The sequence below is a fragment of the Lygodium microphyllum genome, chromosome 14, assembly GCF_053477565.2.
Source record: "Lygodium microphyllum isolate KBCC chromosome 14, Lygodium_microphyllum_v1.1.10, whole genome shotgun sequence".
Classification (NCBI taxonomy): domain Eukaryota; kingdom Viridiplantae; phylum Streptophyta; class Polypodiopsida; order Schizaeales; family Lygodiaceae; genus Lygodium; species Lygodium microphyllum.
Window position 1 is genome coordinate 138,606,039 of NC_141148.1, and position 26,762 is coordinate 138,632,800.

Genomic DNA, 26,762 nt, shown 5'->3' on the forward strand with positions numbered 1-26,762 from the left:
AGAGACTTTGCTTCTGCGATGATAGGATGTGATCAACTATTGCGTGCGACTTGCTCTTGAGAGATTTCACTGTTAATCAAGGCTTTGCCATGGGAATTTGGACAAACAATAACTCATATTCCTCCCAAGTGCATGGCAAGGAGCACACTTCTGTTGCTAATGTCTCATCGAGGAGGCCTAAATCCAACCATTCATAGCTCTTAGCTAGTATGGTGAAGATAGCGTCCAATCATCTAATGCAAGTGACTAATTTTTCCCTTGTATTAGTGACTAGGTGTCTTGAGGCTAGATCTGCTTATAAGAGGGTCTAAGGCCTATGAGAGGTTGGGGGTTGGCTGAGTTGAATAACTCCACTATTGATGCCTACGTTCTAGACTATTTAGTAGGGTGCTTGTTGGTCACTTGTGTGATGAGTTGGTGTTGTGGCTTAGTTGATGTATTGGTTTCTGCTCGTAGAGTACTTGGAATGGTAGAAGTGTCAGGTTGAGTTGTGTCTAGGGACAGCTAGTTTTGGCTTTGATTGATAGACGCATTGAGGTTCTATGACTTTGGTACTTTTTGGGTCAATGGGTTTCTCATTCCTTGCTAGCTTAGCATTTTGTTGAGATGGGTTGGAGGGCCTGGATTGAGGGGCAGGCATGTTGCTGATAAACTTGGGCAACCAAATCCAGTTATTGCCTTTGTAGTAGTCTTGAGTGTGCAATAGGTATTTGGGCACCCATCGTGGCTTTATCGTTTATTTGCTTTGGTAGCACTAGCTTTGCCTCCTAGGCCAAGGATGCGAGGTTCCATGATTATGGATTGGCTTCTAAGTGGCTATGGTTGTCATTTGGACACCCATTTGAGCTACTACTCAGTGGTCTTGGGTGTGGCTCCTTTAGGTGGCAGGCGGTTTGTCTTGGTAGGGTGGGACAAGTTACATGGTGTTGTAGGCTACGATGGAGCTACACTACCCTTGCTATAAGATGTCATTATTCGAACGTTGCCAATGGCAAAGTGAATGCATTGCGAGTCATAGTCAACTAGACAGTGCAATGTGCTTATTTCTTGAATGCCCTGGCAGCTTGTTTATAATCCTCCTCTTCATTTGAGGATGGTAGATTGATGGTGGATAGCACATGTATCCAATCCCGCTTGTCCTTGGGGCAAGGGGTATACTTTGTTAGTGGCCCATAGAAATTGCTGACTTGTGAGTCTCCTTTCAACATGGCATCTAGGTCAATCGGAGTGGTCTTCCAAATATCCATCTTAACTCTCATAGGCTTCAATCTGTTGCCTAAGAATATAAGACCGTTACCCCAATCTTCTATCACTTGCACATTTTACATTCAAGGCTGGTCTAGTAGGACATTGTAGTCCACTCCCTTCATGACTATGAAGTTCACTGAGAACTAGACTCCCACTATCTTTAAGGGCTAATCTTTTAGCACTCCAAATAGTTTGACCTTCATTTCATTAGCTAGTGTGACAAGCCTACACAACTAAAGGGTTGAGCACACTGACCCTAGCTCCCGTATCTACAATTCCCTTCCTTGTAGCATCACCTAATGCATTGACATGCAAGATTGCATGCATCTCTGTGCCTTCCCAAAAGGCATTTACGTGCAAAGACTTAGGCATTGAGTTCAATGTTAAGCTTGGTATGTATGTTACTGCATCATGGTCAGGCAAGTTAGTCATTCCAAGCTCGTCATGTTGCTCTATCCACTGCTTCAACCCTTGCCATAGCATCGGGTTCTGCCTAAGAAGTTCTTCTAAAGTTAGGGTCATAGGGGCCAATATCAATGTCATGAGCAAGTTGCCAACTGCCTGCTTTTTGTTAGACTCTACACTCTTTTACTAATGATCTTGGGAAGTCTGCCCACCACCTATGGCATCTAGGCTCTGTCTATGCGGTGTTATATGGGGTGCGGATGCGTCTCTTGATTTGAATTGAGTAGGTGAGATTGGTGTACTACGCTAGAGAGCTCATTGATCTCATCTTCAACAATGGATTCCACATCCTTTAGGTGTGCTTGGGCTTCTCTCACCCACTCCTTGACCTTATCAACCACTTCTAATTGGTGCCTTAGATTAGGATATTCTCCAACCTTGGCACTTCCCTTTTCTACTATCTTAGGAACATATGTCTGTACTTTTGTATCAGTGACTTGCTTCCTCTTTGGTAGCATGGTGCCACTATCTGTCTTAAGTTTAATCTTTGTCTTAGCCCTTCTTTTCCTTCTTCTATAGCTGCTCTTCCCTATTGAAGTTGCATCAAGGTTGGTAGGTCCTAGTAATGAAATATCAACATGCTTTACTTGTGCTTGGGTCATGATATTTAGCGGAATTGGTGTGGCTTCGCTATCAAGTGTTTCAAATCCAAACAAACCCAATGGTATAGATTGTATGATAGTTGAACTAGTGGAAGCTTTCCGCCTAAGGAAATCAGTGCACAAGTGTGTGATCCCGCACTCAAGGCATCTCAAGTTTGCCTTCTCTCAATTGGCTTGCTCCCTTTTGGGGCATCGTGATGAGATGTGTCCTGGGTGATTGCAAGTCCAATGGGTTCTTGGTTCTGTCCTCCTTGACCCCTCTACTCCTTCCCCTGCCCCCAACACCATCACTAGCATTGGTTTGAAATCCATCAAGATGGGATTACTCTCTTCGTCATATTGGATGTAAGTTTACATATGCTTCATCCTCATTTGGCTCCCCTACATAATTTTTTGGAGTATCACTTGGTGGATGGATCACGATGGATCCAGGGAGTCTGGGTATCCTTGTGGGGTTGATATCCATCCTAGGGATAGCTGGCTTTGAATCATTGGGTGTTGGGAGAGCTAGTGGAGCTCCCCTTACGTAATGTGTCAGTTTATTCCCTAGGTAGTAAGGCTTATTGCATGGCTATGGGTATGGCAACCGCCTCGATAATCAGCAATGCATTGCATCATGGCCAAACAGTAAGGTGCCCGCCCATCAGCTATCCAGGCATGCTTTTAGCGGTCTATTGAGAAACGAATCTAAGCATCATTGCTCGGCACTCCCATGGAATGTTTCGAGTTTTGTCGCCTAGGGTTTTTCGAATCCACCTCACAATGGAACGTTCACGGTCGAGGATCGACATGAAATTGGGGCTCCTAGTGGCCAAGGTCTCCTAACAGCATTTTAGCGTCGGATCTTGGGCATCCTACTTGACGCAGAAATACCCAAGCCAAAGCAAACCCCTACCGCACTTGGTTCAAAGAGAATGGGAAACGAGAGGGATGCGCTGCTCAACCTCTCTGCCCATAGGGCAGAGGCATAGTCCCATTCTGGTCCCCTAAAATGGCACAAATCAGGCTCTAACCTAACAATACCTAAAGGTCGAACGATGGTAAGATCTTGTGAGAAGCCTCCCAGTTTTTTAGGACCACCCTACCATAGGACAGACCCGTCGGGGGTTCCACCCACCCGCTTCCCTTAATAGCTTTAGTTTTCTAATTAGGTCCTACCACATTTATGTGTGACACTTAAAGTCAACTTCATTAATTAAGCCTTTTAGGGAACATGGTTCGTTCACATAACTTATAGCACAGACACAAAAACAGAGCAAAGAAATCTATTGACAAACAAGTTCAAACAAGTTCCTTAACTTATCTTCAAGTTAATCTTTGTCTCCCGCCCATACAGGAGAAATTATGTATCCCTTCTGTCCAACAGAAGTATCTCTTCTGCCCTGCAGAAGTAACTGGTCCAAATCACATGGCACCACAAATTCAATCCTTTATCTAGAATAGGATCTCCCAACATGCCCAAACGTTGGGGGGCATGAAGGTCTTCAACTCCATTCTAGACCTAGCAAGGGGTGTCTAGAGCTCCACTTGACCCACAAGTTGTCTAGGAGCGAAACATCATTCCGTGGTTGGCCTTTTCACCACTCAACCTTCGGCCCATGAATCGAGAAGTGTCTCTTTGGGTTAATCCGCGGTGCGATCATGGAGGTGATCCACCCATGCAAAATATCATTCCTTAATTAAATCCTTTAAGAATCAAGCAAGGCATTCAACCCTAATATCATTTTCCAAGAAAACATTCCTTTATTCCCATGGCGACTTGTCATCACAGACCCTTGCCATGCATTTACCATAAATCACAAGCATTTGGAATAATCATCCAAACAACAACTAACAACCAGTTGAATAATTATCTAAACAACAATAAGCATTTGGAATAATCATCCAAACAACAACTAACAACCAGTTGAATGTAAAAGCATTTAGGATGTTGTTCGATCAACCAACAAAACCAATTGCATTCTTTCCAAACAATGCAAGAATAGACAATATAACATTTCCATCGTATATTTGCTCTCACCCTTAGGATCTAAGAGGAATACTATGCAAAAATGTTTCTTAACACTTCCTTCCTTCGGCTAGGGCATATGTTAAGGGTTCAAACACTATTCATGATGTAAGTTCTATAGGTCACTTAACTTGATTGATAACCCAACCCTAAATTTGGATTGGCAAAAGTCATCATTATCCGACGGATTTCAAGACATCTTAGTTTTAACCCTTATGATTAATTTCTTGTACTAGCTCTTAGTCAAGTCATGAGGCAAATACGAAATTATCCTCATATATTAAAATATGTTATAGGCATAACGTGTAAATACTTGATAAGATAAGTGAGAGATTATCTCAAGCGATTAGACTCCAACAGAGCTTGCCTTGAGCTAGAATTTAGTTCTTCTTAATATTTGGGCTCTTAGGCTAAGTACTTTTGAAGTATCTAAACTAGTACTTTCTATTCATGATTCTTAATGTCATATTCTTTTAGCAATTATGCTATTTATAACCCTTGACTATGCTTTAACCTAGCACATGTATGCACAATCTTTTAATGTCGTTCTTTTAATGACTATATCCTTCATAACCCTTGACTAATTCTTCCTTGTAATTGCTCTATCAATGAATAAGCCATATGCAACTAGGTGCAATTAACTTTTCTTAATACATGTACTTTGCACGCTCGATCTTTTGAATATGTGAGATAAAATTTATCCCTTCCGATGACCTATACTCGTGCATCATAGTACGGGGCCTAACGTATCTCATATGAGAATCAAAACAAGCATCTATCAATTTGGAAATACATTACTTACGATCGGAACCGTAGTTGGATTGACAATGATGCCTTTGCCCAAAGCTTCGTTGTTGCTGGTTGTGGGATTGCCATCTGCACATGACATTATTCACTTGGGGGCCATTGTTCGCAAGTAGACTCAAGAGATTAAGAAGGCAGATTATATTCGAGATGGGAGAGTGCAAGAGAAGATGGGTGAGTCGAGGATCGAAACAGAGGGAATTGAGCTAATTCTCTTCCTTGCAGCCTCTCGGGGTGACTCTTCTCTCTCTCTCTCTCTCTCTCTCTCTCTCTCTCTTTCAAGCTCTCTCTCACAATCTCTTGGAGGGGTATCCTTCTCTCACAGCCTCTCGGGGTCTCCTTATGCTCCCGTGTGCCTCCCCATGCCTCATATTTATAGTGAATTAGAGAAGAGACTTGTGGCTGATAAGAGGAGCTCTTTGTGGAGGGGGATCTTGGAAAGATCAGTGATCTGATGTGCTCAGATCATAAATATGATGGCTCTATTGGCTCTGAAAGAGGGGTAAAACTCCAAGACACTTGCTAGAAAGCTCTTAGTTCACTCCTTCTTCTTTTCTCTGTTTGAAGTGCTGTTTTCTGTCTGTAGACTACGATTGCAGCGCAAACGACTTCACAAATCCCTCTCTTTATTTTTTCTTCTGATAAAATCTCCAAAACTAACTAAAACACCACTTGTCTTTTCTTTTAAATGACATCTAGTTCTAGAAATCTCCATATATTTTTTAAGGATAATATCTAAAATATCTAAAATATACTATTTTTGCCCAAAATCTTATATTTTTGGACCATCCACACTATACACATTAAAAATAGTGATTAATATAGCTCATAAGTCTCGTTCACGTTGTAACTTATGTGAAGGGTGGCTACAGTCCTTGTCAATCCGAGAAAAATATCGAATTTACAACTCTTGATTTTTCTAAATAAAATATTTTTAATTAAATAAAAATTATTAGTTATTAATGTTAGTTAAGTTTTACCTTAGTTAGTCTTTAGTTAGTAATCTTACTAACTTATTATTTGACTAACTAAATTTCAAACTAACCAACTAACTTTTATTGCGTGGAAATATTACACAAACCTACCGCATTTGACACAGGGTCTAGATCTAGGATCCATGCTTTCGTGTCAGAAGGTGGTTTCCTCCATAATGCACGCATTGCATATGAGGTCATGCGGGCCTTCTCATCATCTCTTGAAGCCTAGCCAACTCTAGCTTCATGTTCGCCAACTTCTAGCTGTGGTTGACACTCTTTCACTTGTCTTGGGTGCTCTGGTTGGATCTTTCACTAACAGTCATAGCTCTTTTTGAGATTCTAGAGGTAGTGCTATCTTGACTTGTGGGTCTTAAGCTCCTCTTTTTGAGTAGGTCATCCACTCGTATGGCTTCTTCAAAGACCCTAGCTAGCATATCCATTTGTGAGGTTGAGCTCACAAAGGCCTTGTAAAGCATGGGTGATGTAGTCTCATATATCTTTCTTGTCCTTTAGACTAATGTTCATTAACTTAATGATGAGGTTGTCAGAATTACCCATCTCAGAGAATCTCTTGATGAAGAGACTCTTGAGGTTATTAAAGTCATTGCGTTTGTTGGTATTGTCTAGACTAGTGTACCACATCTGTCCTTTGTCCTACCAGGCAAAGTTCAAAAACTTGTGCGTGTTGAGCAAGCTCTGAGAGGCCATTAGCCTCACATACTTGCTCAAACTACTTGAAAAAGCCATATGGGTCATTGTCAGGGTGATACTTGTCGAGTTGCTTAGCAACTACATGTATCTTGGTCTAGCTCCTAGAATTCGGGGTGATTCCTAGTCCTACTAGCAACAAAGTTGCCAAGGTTGCTCCGCTCTGTTCTCCAGCTATGTTGTCTAAGAGTTGCTTCATGAGAATCTTGGTTAGTGTAAGATCAGCCTTTAGGGCTCTCTTCCTATCAACATGTGGTCTTGTCTTGGTTCTATTGGCAAGAGCTAAGACACGTTGGACACTGCACCTTCCTATGTCTTGTCTTAGCATTTAAGCTCGCTGTTCTTGTTATAGGCAACCATAGTTTGTAGTGCTTTCCTTGCAAACCTTCTCTCCTTCTCTAGATTGGCTACGATATCCTTGGTTGGTCTACTGTGATGCTCCATTTTGGTTTGTAGGTCATATTGGGTCATCAATTGTTGTTGGATGTCGGCTGGGAATTCTCCAAAGTCAAGATGGGTTGGTGCTAGCTCTTGACATATTGCTAACTTCTTGAGTAAGTAGGGTGTCGATCAGATTATTCAAGTTAGGTAGAGTAGTGTCCCTAATTGTGCCTATTGATGTTGCTCCCTAAGAAACTCGATGATTCAAGTCTCTTAGTGTTTGGTGATTGGGATCCTTGGCCACTATTCAATGTTTGGGGGTCTCCTCCTACTAGTGTGTTCATTCAGCTTATCTTATATTGCATGAATTCCTTGTGATTTAAAACAATTCTTAATGTTACAGGCACTTAGATGCCAATTGTGTGCTCCTCAAAGTGCGTTATGTGAAATCAGACTATCAGCTTTTTTGTGCACATCAAGTATTTAATTGATGGAGTGTGCGAATCCAATGAAAACAATACAATGCATACACTTGTCCAGATTCTTTTGTGCATTTAATGGCCGCTCTAGTTGGTTTGTTCTAGTCTGTATAGTGTCCCTATACATGTGGTTTGAGGGGCCTCAGATTTGTTCAATGAGATCTCTGTTGGGACATGTGACTGAGGGTTAGCAGTAATCATTTTCCAGGCTGTTAGATTGTGCTTTGTGAGTCTGGTGGCCCTATGAGCTATTCTATGCGTTTCAAGGCCTATGGAGGTGTCATCTAGATTGGGCTTAGTCTTTGCATGCCTTGGGGTGGGTTCAATTTGCTAGAATTTGAATTTTGCATAGCTCATTTGAGTGACAGTGTTTGAGTTACAACGCCCAAGTTTCAAACCTCGGACATCCAAGTTGGGTACCCGTTTGAGTTTGAGTGGTCCTAATGAATGGGCACTTGACCGCCGTTTGGAGGCTAAATATATGTGTGTCCAAGTAGTGGACGATTTTGGGGTGTCAAAATTTGGCTGTTCGAGGCCGAATTAGGTTTGAATCTGAGTGACGTTGTCCCAACGGACTTGTGACTTAGGTTGTTTAAGTGGTAGCGGGACTCAGACAACTATGGAATCCATCCAACTCCGGCGGTCGGGGGTCCAGAACAACAAAAATCTTATCGAATCTCACACCCACCTTAACGAGTCTCTCAACTATGAACTTGGAAGTAATTATCCAACACAAAGGCACACTCAGAGCTTACGTATAGGGCTTGAAGGCACAGTGATGAAGATTTCCAAGCACAAAATGGTTTCTAGCCCTTTAGTTCTCTGTGTGTGTGTGTGTGTGTGTGTGTGTGTGTGTGTGTGTGTGTGTGAAGCTCTTCCCCTCAACTTAAGTGACAAATGAGCTCTCCCCCTGCCATCTTGGCTTCTTAAATCGTTTCTCTCTTGCCTTGTTACTTCCCCCTTCTCTCTCTTTGTTGTCTTAATGCCATGAAGCTCTCTTTTCCCTAAATTTTCCTTGTTTTGGGCCTGCTATTATTGCAATAAAAAGCTATTGTGTGTTTCTCTATTTTTCTTGATTTGTTTCTTATCAAAATGCATCCAAATCACAACTAACCACTTACACTAATTTGATCTAGTTACACTAATATGATCCAGTTACCTAAATCTAAAAAACAAAAAAAAATCACTTGAAAAGGAGATCAAATACCTCTTTAACTCTCTTGCTTTCTACCTATCTCAAGCATCGGTTTGGGGAAAACCCTACTTCAATGCTCGGTTCAGAGCGCACGAGGACTCAAAGCTTGACTTCATTAGTCCCACGGAAAATAGAATGACAATGTAGGAGCTTCTTGCTGGATTGCAAAGACTTATTGATCATTTTATTGTTTCAAGCATTTGAAGCTAAGTGCAATGGCTATCTCTCACATAGCTATACGTGCTCTCACACTAACAAATGTAGTGAGATTACCTCCATGCTTGATTGAGTTGCCTCCTCCCTCAGGCACTCCGGTAGCTCCAGAATCCAAGGTGCAAGCTCGATCCTTGAGCTCTAAGCTCCATGCTCCATTGCGGCGTGCGAGACACGAGAAGAGAAGAAGAAGAGAGGAGAAGATGGAGAGTTTCTCCACCATGGTCCCTCATCCTCACACACTCACTTCCTCACTCCCTCACATTTTCTATCTAAGCACAAGCTCAAGCAAGAAGAAGAAGAAGAAGAAGAAGAAGAAGAAGAAGAAGAAGAAGAAGAAGAAGAAGAAGAAGAAGAAGAAGAAGAAGAGGATGAGAGCTAGCTTTCACCACACACAAGAATGAGCTTCTTCATTCACTTTTTGCCTTTTATACAAAACCCTAATCCCCTTTGGAGGCCTATCTGTTTTTTACATAACTGGCCATTTTAGCCTAGATCCTCTTTTCCTATTCCCTTTCTATTTGCATTGTGTCTTTGCCCATGCCCAGATTTACAAATTGCATAGGAGGGAGCCTAGCACTCTTTTACAAAGATTTGGAGTGCGCCTTTATAATTAAAATGTGCCTTTCCTCTTTTGTGCTTGCCCTAAAATTTTAAGGTTGTCCTTATGCTTTTGGCATATTTTTCTCATATTTCTTCAATTGGACTGCCTTTTTCCACGTTGCTCTGTGCCTTTTTAATTTTCTTTTTGCTTTCTTTTGCAATGGGTTTAACATGAGGGTTAATATTACCACCCTAGTTGAGTGGCAGCCCCATGGCCCCATGATACCATCAAGTGCCAGCCCCATGGCACTTGATGGTATGGGCTGAAAATATTGAGGGTTGGTGTGGGATGGTTCTTTGAGCCTTTGGGAAGGTAGGTCATCTTGGAGATGCTCTGTGAAGCAGGTTTTAAGGTTGTCAACATTGAAGATACATTGGTGGTTGAAGAAGGCCTCCACAGTTGTTAGATTGCTACACCAGTGCACAATGTACATGAAAAGAATAACATTGCACTTCCTAGGGTGTGTCTACCTTACCATGCAGTGCATAGTGCAAGTGATAGTGGAACTGGGAGATAGACCTAAGGTGTTGCCCCACACTTGAGGATCCAATTCGTGTAAAGGGAGGTGTTGTGTGTGACTTAGGGAGACAGGTCTATCAAAATGTCCTACCCTTGATGTACACTACATTTTGTGAAGTGGGAAAGGGGCTAGGGTGGTCCCTAGGTGTAGTGGCTATGATACTCATAGAGCACAAATGGAGGGATTTCATTTATCTTTTCTTTTCTTTAGGGAGGGAGCTAGGGTGGTCCCTAAGTGTAGTGGTTGTGACACTCATAGAGTACAATGGAGGGATTTCATTTATATTTTATTTTCTTTTTTATTTCTTTATTTCTTATTTTTTTAAAAATAAAATAGAATTACAAGGGAGCATGTTAAGTGGCATCTTGGGGCCAAGTTGTGAGGAGGCTTGAGGTATTTTCTAAGAAAATATTTGCTTTGCATATAGCTCTTCAAGTTGATTCTTACATTGAGGGGCGTGGTGGAAAAAAAGGGGGTTGGAACTAATAAACCTATTATTTCTCATATCTTCTAATAAGCTCATACAAGGCATTGGTAAGAGGCTAGCTCTCATCATGAGGTGGGCCATTGCACAACTATCTATCCCTACATTAATGTAAGAAATGAGGGGTAGTACTATTCTTCCTTTGCAGTAGGCTTTTGTTTTAGTAATATTCACAAGAGGTGGAGATAATTACATGTGGTGATGAAGGCAAGATTTAGGCAATAAGAGAATTCCTTGAGGAATCTTGTTATGGATGAGAGGAGGTCCCGCTCTGTGAAGGTCATCAGAGATGCGGCATTCACATTGTAGATCTTAGGGAAGTCATACCTACCATGCACCTCCTGGTTGAAATCAATTCCAATTCTCCATAGGTAGGGCATGTAGGTGGGATCATTCCTCTCATATGGTAGTGTGCTATAGAATGCCATCTAGGGATCTAAGTTAGAGTCCCATATGTTTTTGTGCTAGTTAGGTTGTGCTTCATACCCCTCCACCTTCGTGGGTACCTCTACGACCTTGTTCTCCCAATAAATTATAGGCTCATGTTGCCACCTTGTACAATGTTTAATTCTCTCCTCTGACAATCTCTTTTCTAGATGAGAGCTTTATCACTTTCTCCCCAAGATAATACTTTGTCTAGTGTTTGAGGAAAGGTGAAGGTGAATTCAAATGGTTGGTTGCAATTCTCCCACTACTCACATACCACCAATTCTTGGGTCTAGTTTATAGGATCGCACTCCTTTCCTTTAGTAATGGCCACATGAGGAACTTGTTGCAGCTTGTCTTGGAGTCTTCTTCATGCTAGCTCTACTTTTTCTCTCTACTTGTGCCTCATTTCCACCATCCTCTTAGGGGATATGGCTTCTTGACCTTGCTCTTCTGTTTGTGCTTGTGTTTGCAGTGGGGGGCTCGATTCATGCGGTTACTCTTCCTCAACACGGTCAAGATCAAAGTCAAGCCCCTCTTCATGTATTGGCTCTCTCAGCTCTTTAGGGGTAGGATGTGTTTGCTGCTCTAGATCCCCAAACCCTAGAAATTCAAGGAAGTGACATTCCATATTGTGTTAATGAAGACTTTTTTATGCTCCAACATCCCTGTATCCACCATTGTAGCTTTGTTTTTTGCCATAATGCATTTACTCTCTAAATGGGCTAGGCAATAAGCCAAGTCTATAATTCTATCCTCATTCTTAGTTGCCCATTCTTTTGCCTTCCCTTTCATCTACTCTAGTTCTTGGTTCTAGTATTGGGATAGGATAATGATTACCTACTCTTGCTCTCACATTCATTTGTTCCTTTTCTTAGTTGTGATGCTCTATTTATTCCCTTAAGATGGCCTACTTGTGGAGTGTCGTGTAAAGTTGGTTATGGATTTTTGCCATCTTTCTCCTTGCTTCTTGCTCACCTTGTGCCTTTGCCTCTTGTAGCTCCTTGGATAGCTGTTCTCTTTGTTGCTTCAAGGTATTGACTTTTTCCTCAAGATATTGCTTATCTCGAGATATGAAAGTGCATTGTGCCTCTAGGGTAATGCGGCTCTCCCTTTCTTCATCATATAGGTCTTTTAGACTCTCTTCACCTTGCCTTGCCTTTAAGGTCTCTTTTAATACCATCATCTCCATGGTTACTATGGTCATCTACCTCATTTTTTCTAGGTGGTAGGTTGCGAAGGCATTCCTTTCTTTGTGTAGCTCGGCAAGTGTGGCCTTTCTTTCTTTGTTTATCTTGTCATGTTGGTCCTGAAGGTCTTTCACCAGCTCTACTCTTCTTTGTTGTGTATGATCGAGGGCACCAAAATAGTAGATACTTCAAGAAGGTGGGGTACCTTTGGCTCTTGGCATGATTCTGCTAGCCTTTTGGTTCCTGCAAATGGAGCTCCTTCGCTGGGTGTAGGTGCAAGCTCTTGCACTTATGCTTATGGGGGGCTACACCCAAGCCATGAGATTACTTTCATTGACTACCCCTTTGGTGGTTTCTTGCATTGAAGTGGTTGTGGGAACCATGACTAGTGGGAATGGGTGCAAGGGAGGCTTTCCCTTGCACTTCACCACCACTGGTCTTTGTCCTACCTCTTTTGTGGCAGTGCTTATGCTTGGCATGTCCCCCTATGTGGGGCTCATCATGGCTAACTCATGTGATCATGAGGGTTGCTCCATTGATCTTCTAATGGCAAGAGCTATCTGTTCCTCCTCCTCTTTTCTCAGTCATTCTTCCTCTTCCTCTTGTCTCTTTTTGTGCTCCTCTTCAAGTTTAATGGATTTCTCTTCAACCCATTGCAATTCTTTGTTTTCTTTGATAGTGAACCTGGTTCTCTTGATAGGAATTTTTAGTGTGATTCTTCTTGTTTCCCTTTGGATTGATGGCTCAGAGCCCAACTATTTACATTGACCATCCTTTCACTAGAGGCTTCTTGCTACTAAATGGGATGATCAACTTCTTTCTCCTTAGCGGCTTGTTCTGCCTCCTCCTGCTGTGTTGAACTCTGTTGAATTCTTCCTCCCCCAAATTCCCTATTGAGAATGAAGCAAGAGGGCTCAACGGAGGTGGAGAGCGATACTCTTCCTGAGTCAGTGATCGTTCACCTAGGAGTTTTCTCTACTAATTCTCTTTCCATCTCCTCCAAGGCTTCTTGGATTGTGGCCATCACAACACCCCTCCAAACCCTACCATCGATGCCTTGGACATTGGTTTTTTCCTCTCTGACTCTACTATTTTTTAGTTGGAGACTTTCCTTCTACTACCCTTGGAGTTGTTGCTAGCACCTTTTCTAATGCTTGGATTGTTTTTCAAACATAATCATTCTAGTTCACCTCATCTAAGGCATTTGCTGCAAGGCTTTCAAGCAAGGCTACTCTTACTTTGTTCATAAGAGTGTTATATCTTTGACTCAAGAAGAGGATCTGGACCATCTTTGCTTGTAGTATAATGGTGGACTTGGTAATATCAATGAAGCTAATTTTGTCATTTGTGTAGAATTTCTTCTTATTCATTCCCAACATCCCATAGACATCTCTCTTCAACCTCTACTCTGGCTTGTCCACCAACCCTAAGGCCTTCTCCACGATCTTCGTTGACTTCCACTCTCCTAGTGGCATCTCCTTTCTTGATTGTAACCATGCCGCTGTTTTTTTGGACATCAAATGTTTTCAAGAATTTAGTTCATTTGCTATGATCTATGTCATCCTGGCCTACCTTCTCTAGGTACTTGGCAAGATTGCACTATTCTATTATCCACCTGATTGCCTCTTCCGATGTCATCAGCTCCCCCAAGTTATGGATGCTGTGGTATTTCAACTCATTGAAGGTGTGTATATCCATGGAAAACCTATATCTTCTATGTTCTTCCCTTGAGAATGGGAGCTTGTTCATTTTATCTTACTGTCTTATCGTTTGGTCTATTGTCACCACACAACAGCCCATAATGAGTTCTCCTTGAAGGATATTTCTTGCATAAAAGGTAAAGTGCTTAGAAAGAACAATATTAGATAATGAAATGTATAAATCATCATGAAATGAGAATTTCCACATCAATCAATCCATACATTCCCCACGCAAGGACTTTATGGAGAATTTTTGCTAGAAGAAGAATACATTTCAATTCATCCTTTTCTTTTGAAGTTCAACTCCTATTTCGATTATCCATTCACCTTCCACTTTACCCCCTCCCCCTTCAAAATGATGAAAATCCTTCCTAGGATTATGGAAGTAAATGTGTAAGGGCATTTAGTGTGCCTATGGTGTGGCTTACTATTTCAAGAGCCAGTTGTAAAACTTTGGGCTATACTCTAGTATTGCATGGTAGTCCATATCCTATGGTGGATGAATGCCCACTTGTGTGATATAAGTCAATACATCAATGAAGAGGTCACCTGAGTTGATTCGGCTTGCAATGTGAAGTTGCTCCTCAATTTGGATCCTATCCAAGTATGGATATAGCACGATGTTGTCTTCTAATGGTTGATTTCTTGTCATTGCTAATACCCTAAATGAAGTTGGGGCTATATATGTTTGGTCATACTTGGAAGTCTTGATGGCACGATGATGCTCCCCATTTGTTATGATTTGATAATCCTCTTGTGCCCATTGAATGCGCAAAGTATACCGCTTGTGTAAGAAATTGGACTCAAATTCAACTAATCATTCGACTTAGAAAGTTCTTGTGGTGGCATGGGAATTTTGCTTTTCTTGAAGGATGTGATTAAGCATTGACATAAGGCCTATTTTCTCGAAATTTCATTGGCAAGCAACTCTTCTACAATGGTGGAGGTCATAGTGAAGATGAATCCATATTCTTTCCAAGAACATAGCAAGGATCATACCTCATTTGCTATATGTGGTCATCAAGTAGGCCTAGGTCCAAGCGTTCATAACTTCTATTAAACAATGTGAAAGTTGAGTCCAATTGTCAGATGCACATTACTAAGTCATTCCTTGTGTCCATGGCCATGTTGGAAGCCACTTCAAGACTAGATCATCATTGCTGCGATGGCTTAAGGTCTACTAGTGGCTTTGGTTCAATTGGACTGGACAAGTTGGTACATGGTATTTCTACTTTGGATTCTCATTGGGTTTGGTGAGCATGGTTTGAAAAGTTGATTGGTTTTAAAGTTCAGTTGATACTTTGTTGTTGGATTTTACAATGGTGATTATTTCAAAGCTATTAGGGTTGAGCTTATTGATGATTAGTTGCTCAATGACGCTCGGTTGAGCTTTTGGTTGATAGACCATTGGAGCACTTATGGATTGAGCACCCTTTCTCTTGGTTTTTCTCGTACCATGTTTTGATTTCCGTTTCTGAGCCTTATTTTTTAGAGCAAGAGATTGAGGATCATACATGCCACTTGTGAGTTTAGACAACCACACCAAGATGTTACCTTTAGAGTAACCTTGGGCACGCAATAGGGCCTTTGGAACCCAAGTGCAGCCTCGTCACCTATGTACTCTAGTGGAACAAACTCCTCTATTTAGGTATAGAGTGTGAGGCATGAAAATAATGAGTTTTGAATGATTGAATTTTGTGAGGCTGTGGTCTACATTTGGAGACCCACTTGATTTGTTTGGTTTGTAGCTTTGGTTGTGGTTTCTAGATGCTTGCGGGACTTCATAAAGGGTGTACGTTGTGGTGCACTACCCCCGTCCTTAGGGTTGATAGTAGGGTTAACTACCAATGATACTTTAGGCTTTTGGATGGCTTTGGTGCCCTTGCTAAAAGCCTTACTATTCTAATATTGCCCATGGCAAGGTGGATGTATTGTGAGTCAACGTCAATATTATAGTGAATTTATTTCTTGGATTAATGATTATTTTATAATATTATAGAGGAGAAATAATCAGTTAAGGCAGCAGTAGTGCTAGGAAATAGTTAAAGCCTTGATATCTAAAGAGCATAATATTATAGTGAATTTATTCTTGATGGCTTCTTAGGCTCCGAGAGCTTGGCATGCTAGGATCAGTAACTACTTGCAGAGATTGGGTTTTAGTGCTGGTCATATATGTTGATGATTTGATAATCACTGGTGATGATGACTTGGGCATACATCATGTAATGAAGATGCTGAAATCTGAATTTGACATGAAAGACCTAGGAGAACTAAAGTATTTCTTGGGCATTGAGGTAGTTCCAACTGACAATGGGTTATGGCTGATGCAGAAGCACTATGCCATGGAGATGCTGAGGAAGTATGGCATGGCTGAATGCAAACCGTTGGATACACCTCTTGATCAGAATGTCAAGCTAGACATGAACACTGGGGCTGAAGTAGAGAATGTGACCATGTACAGGCAGATGGTTGGCAGCTTGATTTACTTGACCATCACTAGGCCTGACTTGAGCTATGCTGTAGGGCTTATAAGCTAGTTTATGCAGAAGCCTAGAAAGCCGCACTTGGATGCAGTTAGACGCATTATGAGATATGTTAAGTCCACTGTAGAGTATGGGCTGTTCTATGTCAGAGATAAGCCCTTGATATTGACTAGATACACGGATGCAGATTGGGAAGGTTGCTCATATGACCGTAGATCTACGAGTGGATATGCATTTGGATTTGGTAGCGGCATGATTAGCTGGAGTAGTAAGAAGCAGACTATAGTTGCTTTGTCGAGTACTGAGGTAGAGTACAGGGGTGCTGCATTGGCAGCATGCGAGATTTCATGGCTGCTCAAGCTTATGGCTGATTTGGACATATAGGTAGATGCTCTAGTGAAGTTACTATGTGATAATTTGAGTAGTTTACTCCTGGCTATGAATCCAGTCTATCATGCCAGGATGAAACACATAGAGGTACACTACCATTTCATCAGAGAGATGGTTCTTGCAGGACGAGTTGATCTTATGCATGTAAAGACAGATGAATAGGTTGCGGATATCTTTACCAAGTCCTTGGGTAAAGATAAGTTCTGTGGTTTTAGACAACTGCTTGGAGTATAGATGTTGTCTTGAGCTTGAGGGGGAGTGTTAGAATATCAAGCTCTTTCATGTGTGTTTGACTGACATGAGCTAGACACAGCTAGTCTGGCTAGATCAGTTAGGTACATTAAATAAGTCGGTTCTACTTCTGGTGTGAATGGTCTTTATGACCTTAAGTTGTATATGCACTAAAGTGTGTGTTGAATGAATAATGAGAAGAATGAGAGAGGAAGCATGTTGCTTCACTTTGTGTGTTGCTGTCTATCTGCATCCCTGAAAGCTAACAGAGAAGAAGAAAGAAGAGGGAAGAGAGAGAAGAGGGAGAGAAGAAGAGAAGGAGAAGAAAAGAGAAGAAGGAGAAGAAGGAAGAGGGAGAGAGAGGAGAAGAAGAAGAGTAAGGGAGAAAAAGAAGAGAGCAAATTGGGAGAGAGAAGGAGGAGAAGAGGGAAGAGAGAGAAGAGGGAAGGAAGAAGAGAAGGAGAGAGGAAAGAGAGGAAGGGAAGGAGAAAAGGAAAGAGAGAGAAGTAGTGGAAGAAGAGGTAGCAAGAGGAGAAGAAGAGAAGGAGAGAGAGAGAGAGTAGGAGAGTAAGAAAAACAGAGAAGAAGAAAAGAGAGAGAGAGAAAGAAGGAGAAGAGGAGGAAAAGAAGAAAAAGAGAGAGAAAGGGAGTAACCACTACGAGTCACCCAAACCACTCTCCTGGCAATGAACCCCATCCGATGGTCTTTCCCAACTGAACGTGTCAAACCGAAACCGTTAAGGTCAGGACTGCCCAATCTCCGTGAGGCGAATGGCTCTCAAGTCACGGGAAGCATAAGCTCCCAAGCCACCGGTAATGTTGGAGGGACGAGCGGAACAACCAACGCAGCACTCATGAATCAAGCCCAGGTTCTAAGCGTTAAAAAATTAATTCATGAATTATTTCTCGTGGAAGGGATGAAAATATTGATGTCATGCACAGGGCTTTGTTTACTCTAAGAACTAAGTTGCATGAGCGAAACGGTAGAGGTTGGAATTTGCATAAGATTTACTCACATAAAATGATAAGGTAATGGCCTTACTTCACATAAAATGATAGCTTTTTAATCAGTCCACTGCATGAATAGTCATTTAGAATTCATGTTTTCGCAATCATGGTTAAAAGAAACACACGAAATGTTAATTTCTCTTCATAAGATACACTTGCATCGTAAGACAAAACCCTAGACTTTCATAGACGCAAGTCACATGTGATCCGGTGCATTAGGAATGTGTATAATTGCTTGCGAATTGTTTTATCGATCTTGCTGTGGACTATTGCAAATGGATACGCTCCTCGCTTAGTTGAAGCTGGTGACCTAACCCTAAATGGATTGTTGACCCAAGTTATGCTTGCCGGGTTGAAAAGGTTGTAAATCCCTTAAGCAAGTGTTTTTGATACATCCAGTTAAAATTCTGATTGTGCATGCAATGGGATTGTGATGCCTTGAAGCAAGAGTTTGTGCATTCAACTGTTTGTTAATGTGGTTTTGGATGTTAACCCAAGTGAGGAGTGTTTGATGGTTTCATGGCCGGGTCCGAGATGACTGATTACCATGGAATGAAAGGGATGTTTTCCCTAGAAATTGTTATTATGCTGGTTGCTTCAGCTATGGTTGATTTCCTAAAGGGATAAGTAAGGAAGGATGTCACTAGCTACCCCTGCGAGGTGCCAAACCCTAACCAAGGGGGTTATGAATCCGCATCGGGAATGTGGACCGAACCTGCTGCGAGAGGTCTCTCCGTGGAAATCACTTGGCGTAGGAGGACGCTTGGGTGCCAGTGGGGGCTCTGGCTGTAAATCCCAATGCTTCTGCGCCCTACACAAGTGTTCTATGTGACTCGAGATGGGATCTCGAGGTCTTGATACTAGTTACAAGGCGGAATCTTGGAAGGATAAACCTTCGGATTTTATTCCCGGAAGACAGAGGGATTTTTCTGCCGAGGCAGAAAGGAGCACTTAATTCTCCTGTATGGGAAGGAGACACACATTAATCCAAAGATAAGTTAAGGAAGTGTTTGATCTTGTTTTATCTTGTCTTCGTGTCTGTGGCCTAAATTACGTAAAGGAACCTGTGACTAACAGGTTAATTAAGGAAGCTGCTTTTATGTGTCAAGCGTAACATGGTAGGTAATTAGATAACTAAAACAAACCTCGAGGGAAGTGTGATGGATGTGACCAATGGGTCTATCCTACGGAAGAGTGGTCTCGGTTAGCCGAGAGCTTTCCTCAAAGGAGATGTTAATAGGAGCTCGGTCAGGTCAATCTTAGTGGGAACGGCCGGATAAGTTCCATTGAGGGGCAGACTCGAGAGACCCTAGTTGGCAAAACCCCATGTCATTCCTTGGGAGCACTGAGTGACGTCTTCTAGATATATCTCTTGATGGACTGCTAAGATGTGTCCCGTGAATTGAGGAGCGGGCATGTTACACTCTCTGACTTAAGCTACTACTTTTTGGCCTTTATGTTTTCTTTGAATAGCCTTGCTAGATTCTTTCATGCAATAGCACGGATTTTAAATTTTTACAAGTAGCCCATCATGTTGTCTATGAAATTGGCAAACAACTAATACATGACTTTAATTTGTGTTTACTCCCAATCTATCTTAGACTTTACCTATTTTGTAGTAGTATTTCATGCAAGAGCTTCAAGTGCTACTGCCATATCTCCTTCAATGTAATTTCAAACACATTTTTCCTTCAAGAAATTTATCATCTTTAACTTACATATAGAATACTTGTTCTTATCAAGCTTCTCACTAGAAATATGGTTGAAGTTGTCAGATATTTTGACAAAATAAACAACTTGCAAAAAACTACAATATGCAAGCAAGCTGATACCAGGTGCACCATAACTAAACACGTAGCCTTTTTCACGGACTACATAATAATAACCACAATGTATAATCTATATGTAGATACCTTTTGTGTCTACAACAACCTAGCCAACACCTGAAACCTTATAGATTCAAAATTTGTAACCTCTGTACTTATAAACAATTGATATAGTTGAAACTATAGTATTTCCCAAAACTTCTATCCGGACCACTTGCAAGTCTACAACGGAGGCCAAAATGACCTCAATTGCCAAAATGGAAAACCTAAAGGACTTACATTGCCGGAGGGGTTTTTGTCGAAAGGTCAAATCCACCGGGGATCAGAGGTAGAAGGAAGTAGAGATAGGAGATGGAAGAGAAGAAAGAGAATACACAAGTGGCAAACATGACAAAGACAAAGCACAATGAATTGAATCACTATGTATTGAAAGAACCTAGAATCTTTGCACTACTCAGAAGCAATCTCTAGGCATTAGATCTCCTGGAGCTTCTTTGTAGAATAAAACGTGCATAAAAATTACAGCTCCTTCTCTGTTGCTCAAAACCCAAATCTGATGGCTCCGTTGGCTCAGAAAGGGGAGTAAAACTTCAGGACACTTACTCATGGATCTCCTAGATCACTCCTTCTTCTTCTTTCAGTTCAAACTGTAGTTTTCACTCTCTTTACAGCGATTGCGACACGCGCGATTTCGTCAATCTATATTTTTTATGAAAAACCCATAATTGGCTGAAAAGCAACTTGATTTTTTCATGCCATCCTAATCTAGAAGCTTTTTTAACTTTTTTGGATTTTTTACAATAAATAATATCAAAATTAGGCTAAAATTATAAAAAAAATCTAGTATTTTTGGATAATCCATGCAACTCACACTAATACTAATGACTTAGATCACATTGACTCTTGATTAATAAGAAGCTGGTGTCAAGATTGTGGGAGAGAAGGAAGGAGTCTCACTTGTAGCTTTCTTGCTTGCACAATGGGGGAATACACACAAGGGTGGAGGCTGAAAGCAGTTTTCCTCTTCTTAGTTGTGTAAGCCAAAAGAACTCTAGTACATAGAAATAGAAGAACCCTATATATGGGTCTCAAACCAAACTCAACTAACTAAGGTGGCATACTAACTGAGCCACGAACTAGAGTAGATAAGGATAGCTGTCATCTAGCTATTATTCATTGGCAGTGTACCAACCGCATCTGCAACTGACAAGTCGGTGACATAAATGCACAACGGCCACCTTGGCATATCACGAGTGGAGCTCGATATCTCAACACTCCCCCTCGAGCTCAATCCCAATTCTTGCACACCAAGCAGGTCTCTGAACTTGCGCAGCTTCTCTGTGCCCAATGCCTTCGTGAATATGTCAGCTACCTGATCCTCTATGCTGACATAAACTAGATCAATAAGACCTAGTAAAACCCTCTCCCGCACATAGTGATAATGCACCTCAATGTGCTTTGTTCTAGCATGATAGACTGGGTTATTTGCTAAGTGTATACTACTCATGTTGTCACAATAAATGACAACTGGCCCATTTGTAGGCTGATACATATCATAAAGTAGCTTATGCAACCAAGCTACCTCACATGCAGCCATTGCTGCACCCCTGTACTCAGCCTCTGTGCTCGATAAGGCAACTGTAGGATGTTTCTTGCTGCTCCAAGTGACTGCAGCACTCCCAAAAGAGAACACATATCCACTGGTAGATTGTCTATCAGAAATACTACCAGCCCAATCAGCATCAGTGTATCCATGCAACTGTATCTGAACCCCAGTCTCATAAAATAGTCCATACTGCAATGTGGACTTCACATACCTGAGTATGCATCTAGCCGCATCCAAATGCGGTTTCCTTGGAGCCTGCATAAACTGACTTACCAATCCAACAGCATAGCTCAAATCTGGCCTGGTAATAGTCATATAAATCAAACTTCCTACTATGCGTCTGTACATAGTAGCATCTTCCAGAAGCTCACCTGCATCTGTGCTCAACTTCACATTCTGCTCCAAAGGAACTGAAATAGGCTTACATCTTTTCATCCCATATTTGGACAGCATGTCCAATCCATACTGCCTCTGCAAGAGCCGTATCCCACTTGGTGATCTAATCACCTCAATGCCCAAGAAATAATGCAGCTCTCCCAAATCCTTCATCTCAAACTTCTACTTCAATAGCATTTTCACATGAAGGATATGTTCATCACTGTCACCTGTCATAATCAAATCATCAACATAAATGACAAGTAGCATAATACAGTTATCTGTTTTTCTCACATAAAGTGAGAAATCTGCCTTGGAAATTTGAAAGCCAATAGTGACAAGATACTGTCCTATCTTGTTAGACCATGCTCTAGGTGCTTGCTTCAAGCCATACAATGCTTTCTTCAACCTGCAAACAAACTCAGGATGAACATCATTCACATAACCTGGTGGCTGCTCCATATATACCTCTTCTTGCAAATCACCATGCAAGAAGGCATTCTTTACATCCATCTGATGTAAAGACCATCCCTTTGATGCAGCCATAGCAATGACTGCTCTTACGGTTGCCATCCTTACAACCGGACTGAATGTTTCTTCATAATCAATGCCATATGTTTGTGCATACCCCTTGACTACTAATCTTGCCTTGTATCTGTTCACCCATCTCCATTGTGCTTCACCTTATAAACCCACTTACAACCAATTGCATTCTTACCTTTAGGCAAAGGTACCAATTCCCATGTAGCATTTGCTTCCAAGGCATCCATTTATTCATCCATGGCTTTCTCCCATTTTTCTTTTCCATGGCTTGCTCAAAAGAAGTGGGTTCTGGTTCCCGTATCACTTTGACCATATATGCATAGTGAATGGCTGTAAATCCATTATATTTCAGTCTATCCACATGATACCTAGCTCTGGTAGCCTGCGCAAAGTAGGTTCACTCCTAAGTGCTCTCAAAACATCCCTGGTCTTCCTTACTCCAGGTGTAACAATAGAAGGAATACCCAACTCATCATCAATGCTCTGTTCTGAGCCACTGGATTCACCATCCATATAAGAGTGACCTGCATTCACATTAAACATGGCTAATCTACCTTCTCTTTTCCTTTTCGTGATACCTGAATATCACTATCTGCATTGCTTTGAGAAGATTCTCCTGATCTCAATCTGCCTGTCCATGGCAAAGAATGTGAACCACTGCTAGAGGACGCTCCATGTCCACTAATATCTTGTGACTGCTGCTATGAATTCTGTGCAGCATTACCATTTTGTGCATCTACATTATCAATCACATTTACTGGTTTATACCAGCTACTCATCTCATCAATAACAACATCTCTACTCACTATAAACTTACGAGTAGAAGGGTTATAGCATCTATACCCTTTCTGCTTTGCAAAGAGTAACCAATAAAGATGCACTTCTCAGCTTTTGGATCCAACTTGGATCTCAATTCATTTGGCACATGAACATAGGCAATGCAACCAAAAATCTTCAAATGAGAAATATCTGGTTTCCTACCAGTATACCTCTCCTTTGGAGTCATCCCATGTATTGCTGCAGTGGGAGTCCTGTTCATTATGTAGACTGCTGTAGCAACTGTCTCAGCCCAATAAAAATCTGGCAGGTCTTTTTCATTGAGCATGGCACGAGATACCTCTCCAATATGCCTGTTTTTCCTTTCTGCAATTCCATTTTGTTGTGGGGTATGACTGCATGAATATTGCTGCTTTATGCCATGCTCCTGCAGGAACCTTGCAAACTCATTTGAGAGGTACTCTCCCTCTCCATCTGACCTTAGGCATTTTATTTTCAGGCCTGTTTCTTTTTTAACCATAGCTTTAAGAGTTTTGAAATGCCCAAAAACTTCACTTTTCTTTTTCATAAAATACACCCAAACTTTTCTGCTATAGTCATCAATAAAAGTGATAAAATAATGATAGCCTCCAAGAGATGCAGCTTTAGTAGTCCACACATCAGAGTGGATTAATTCCAATGGCTTCTTACTCTCTTGAACATGTCTAGGAAATGGTTTCCTTGCCTGTTTTCCAAATTGACAGGCTTCACATACCTTATGCATTTCTGCAACCTTGAATTTAGGCGATCCTGCAACAATATTTTGGGCCTGCATTGATTTAAGTCGCTGTACATTAACATGACCAATTCCTTTATGCCAGATATCAATATCTGCAACTACACTGGTCCCATGTGCAAACATTGCTGCACTCAATTCAGGCATGTCTGCATCCAATGTAAACATTCTATCCTTCTTTTTTCCTTTTGCTATCAAGCGATCTTTATTTTTCATATCCTCAACAAAGTATCCATGAGGATTAAATCTGACCTGCAAGCCCTGCTCAACCATTTGACCAACCGAAATCAGATTCTTGGTGATATTCGGGACATGAAATACATCGGACAGGTATTTCTTTTTCCCATCCTGCATAGACAAATGAATTTTTCCAATCTGCACAATAGGATGTGCAGTATCATCACCAGTCTCCACAAATCTTAGTTTTTCCATTTTCCTTGCATTCTCCATCCATTCTGCATGACCTGTCATGTGGTTTGATGCACCTGAGTCAACATACCATACATCGTTGCTTTCTTCTGCACTTGTGACAGAATTGTTCATGTGCTGCACCATAAACAAATGCTCATTTCTGTCATCACCCTGTCTACTAGAAGATGCATAATTTCCTTGTTGCAATTTTCCATTCATGATGTCATTCTGCTTTTTATAGTAGTCTTTAGCCATATGACCCATTTTACCACAGTAGTAGCATTCAACGTTACTGTTTGCATTTTTGGCCTCTTTGCCATCCACCACGACCTCTTTGGCTCCCCTTGCCTCTAGAGTTACCACGTCCTCCTCCATAGGACTGGTTTTCTTGAGTTTGCTGCATATTTTGATTTCTACCACGGCCTCCAGATCGGCCTCCTCTACCTCTGCCTCTACCTCTTCCAGCATTTGAGTAGAGGACATCTTCTTTTGAAGTTCCTCTTGAAGAAGAAGCACCACCATTTCTCTGCTCCTCAGAAATTAGAAGAGCAATCAACTCCTCAAAATCAGAAAATCTTCCACGGACGAAAATGGATGTTCGGAACTGTGCATAATCCTTTCCTAGACCATTCAAGGTCACAGAAACTAAATCATCATCTTCCACTGGCGACCCAATGGAAGCAAGTGCATCTGCAATCTTCTTCACCTTCATGTGGTAGTCATTGATGCTCATAATTTCTCTTTGCACATTATGCAACTCTTGCTTGAGTTGCATTTTCCTGGCTTGCGTATTTGTGCTATACATTTTTGACAAAGTATCCCATGCCTCCTTTGGCGTACTTGCATCTTGAATATGCACAATCATAGAGTCTGAAATGCTGATAGACAGCCAATACATAACTTTCCTGGCTCTCTCATGCCATGCTTTAAATGCCTGCATTTGCTGTTGATTGGGAACATCAGGAAGAACTGGTTCTTCTTCATTTCCTGCAACAAATTCCCAATATCCTTTTCCCATAAGGGAATTCGTCATTCTAAACTTCCATGCTTGGAAGTTGTTCTTGTTAAGCTTTTCAGTGACAATCTGTGAAAGAGAATCAGACGCCATTACAGAACACTGCAAAAAATTCTGTCACTGCAAAGAACACAGCTTCAGCCTCACAAGGGCAAATCTGCAAAACTGATGAAAGTGGTATTTGACCACACAGTCACTTCCTAGTGACGATTTTGCATCAACAGGCAACAAGGATGATTCTGTAACTCCCAATGTCTCTGCGCACATGCATACGATGCAATTTCTATAGTAACTTTTCACCGACCTGTAGAATAGTGGTCGCACAGCATAAAACTGGGCCTTTTGCTGAGTGCGTGCAGAAAACTTCCGCCTCCAAAATAGGCCCCGAAATGGCCTCAAATAAAAAAAACAGGGTCACCAAGGGCTAAAGCCCTTGGCCGCAGTATATACTACCCTCTTGCTTCACCGCGAAGGGCGTCTCAACCTGAGACAATGCACTCTTGCACTTTCCGGCTATGGTACCTGTGCAGAGACTTGCTCCCAAAATAGAAGAATGAAAGCAACAATGTTCCTCTTACCAGAACACCGCGAACTTGGCTTGCTTTCTTGAGCTCCTTACCACGAACAAGGCTCTGATACCATGTCAAGATTGTGGGAGAGAAGGAAGGAGTCTCACTTGTAGCTTTCTTGCTTGCACAATGGGGAAATACACACAAGGGTGGAGGCTGAAAATAGTTTTTCTCTTCTTAGTTGTGTAAGCCAAAAGAACTCTAGTACATAGAAATAGAAGAACCCTATATATGGGTCTCAAACCAAACTCAACTAACTAAGGTGGCATACTAACTGAGCCATGAACTAGAGTAGATAAGGATAGCTTTCATCTAGCTATTATTCATGGGCAGTGTACCAACCGCATCTGCAACTGACAAGTCAGTGACATAAATGCACAACGGTCACCCTGGCATATCACGAGTGGAGCTCGATATCTCAACAGCCGGATGATGATGCATTCCATGCTTTTTCACATTGTGTCCGCATAGCATCACGACATCCACCCCCTCTGAACTTGCACATCCTCTGATATGTGCCAATATCTTAGTTGTCATCGGATTTTGAGTCCTCCTCATTCTCTACAACCATATCCTTTGCTTCTTTATCTTCCATATCTTCCTGGCTATCCCCTATATCATGGCCACTATCATGGCCACCATTTTCTTCCAATTCTGGCAACTCATGGGTAGAAGATTCACACCTCTTGAATAATTTGATTCTTTTCCCTGCTACTGAAAGTTTTATGGCTGTCACATCCAATTCATTT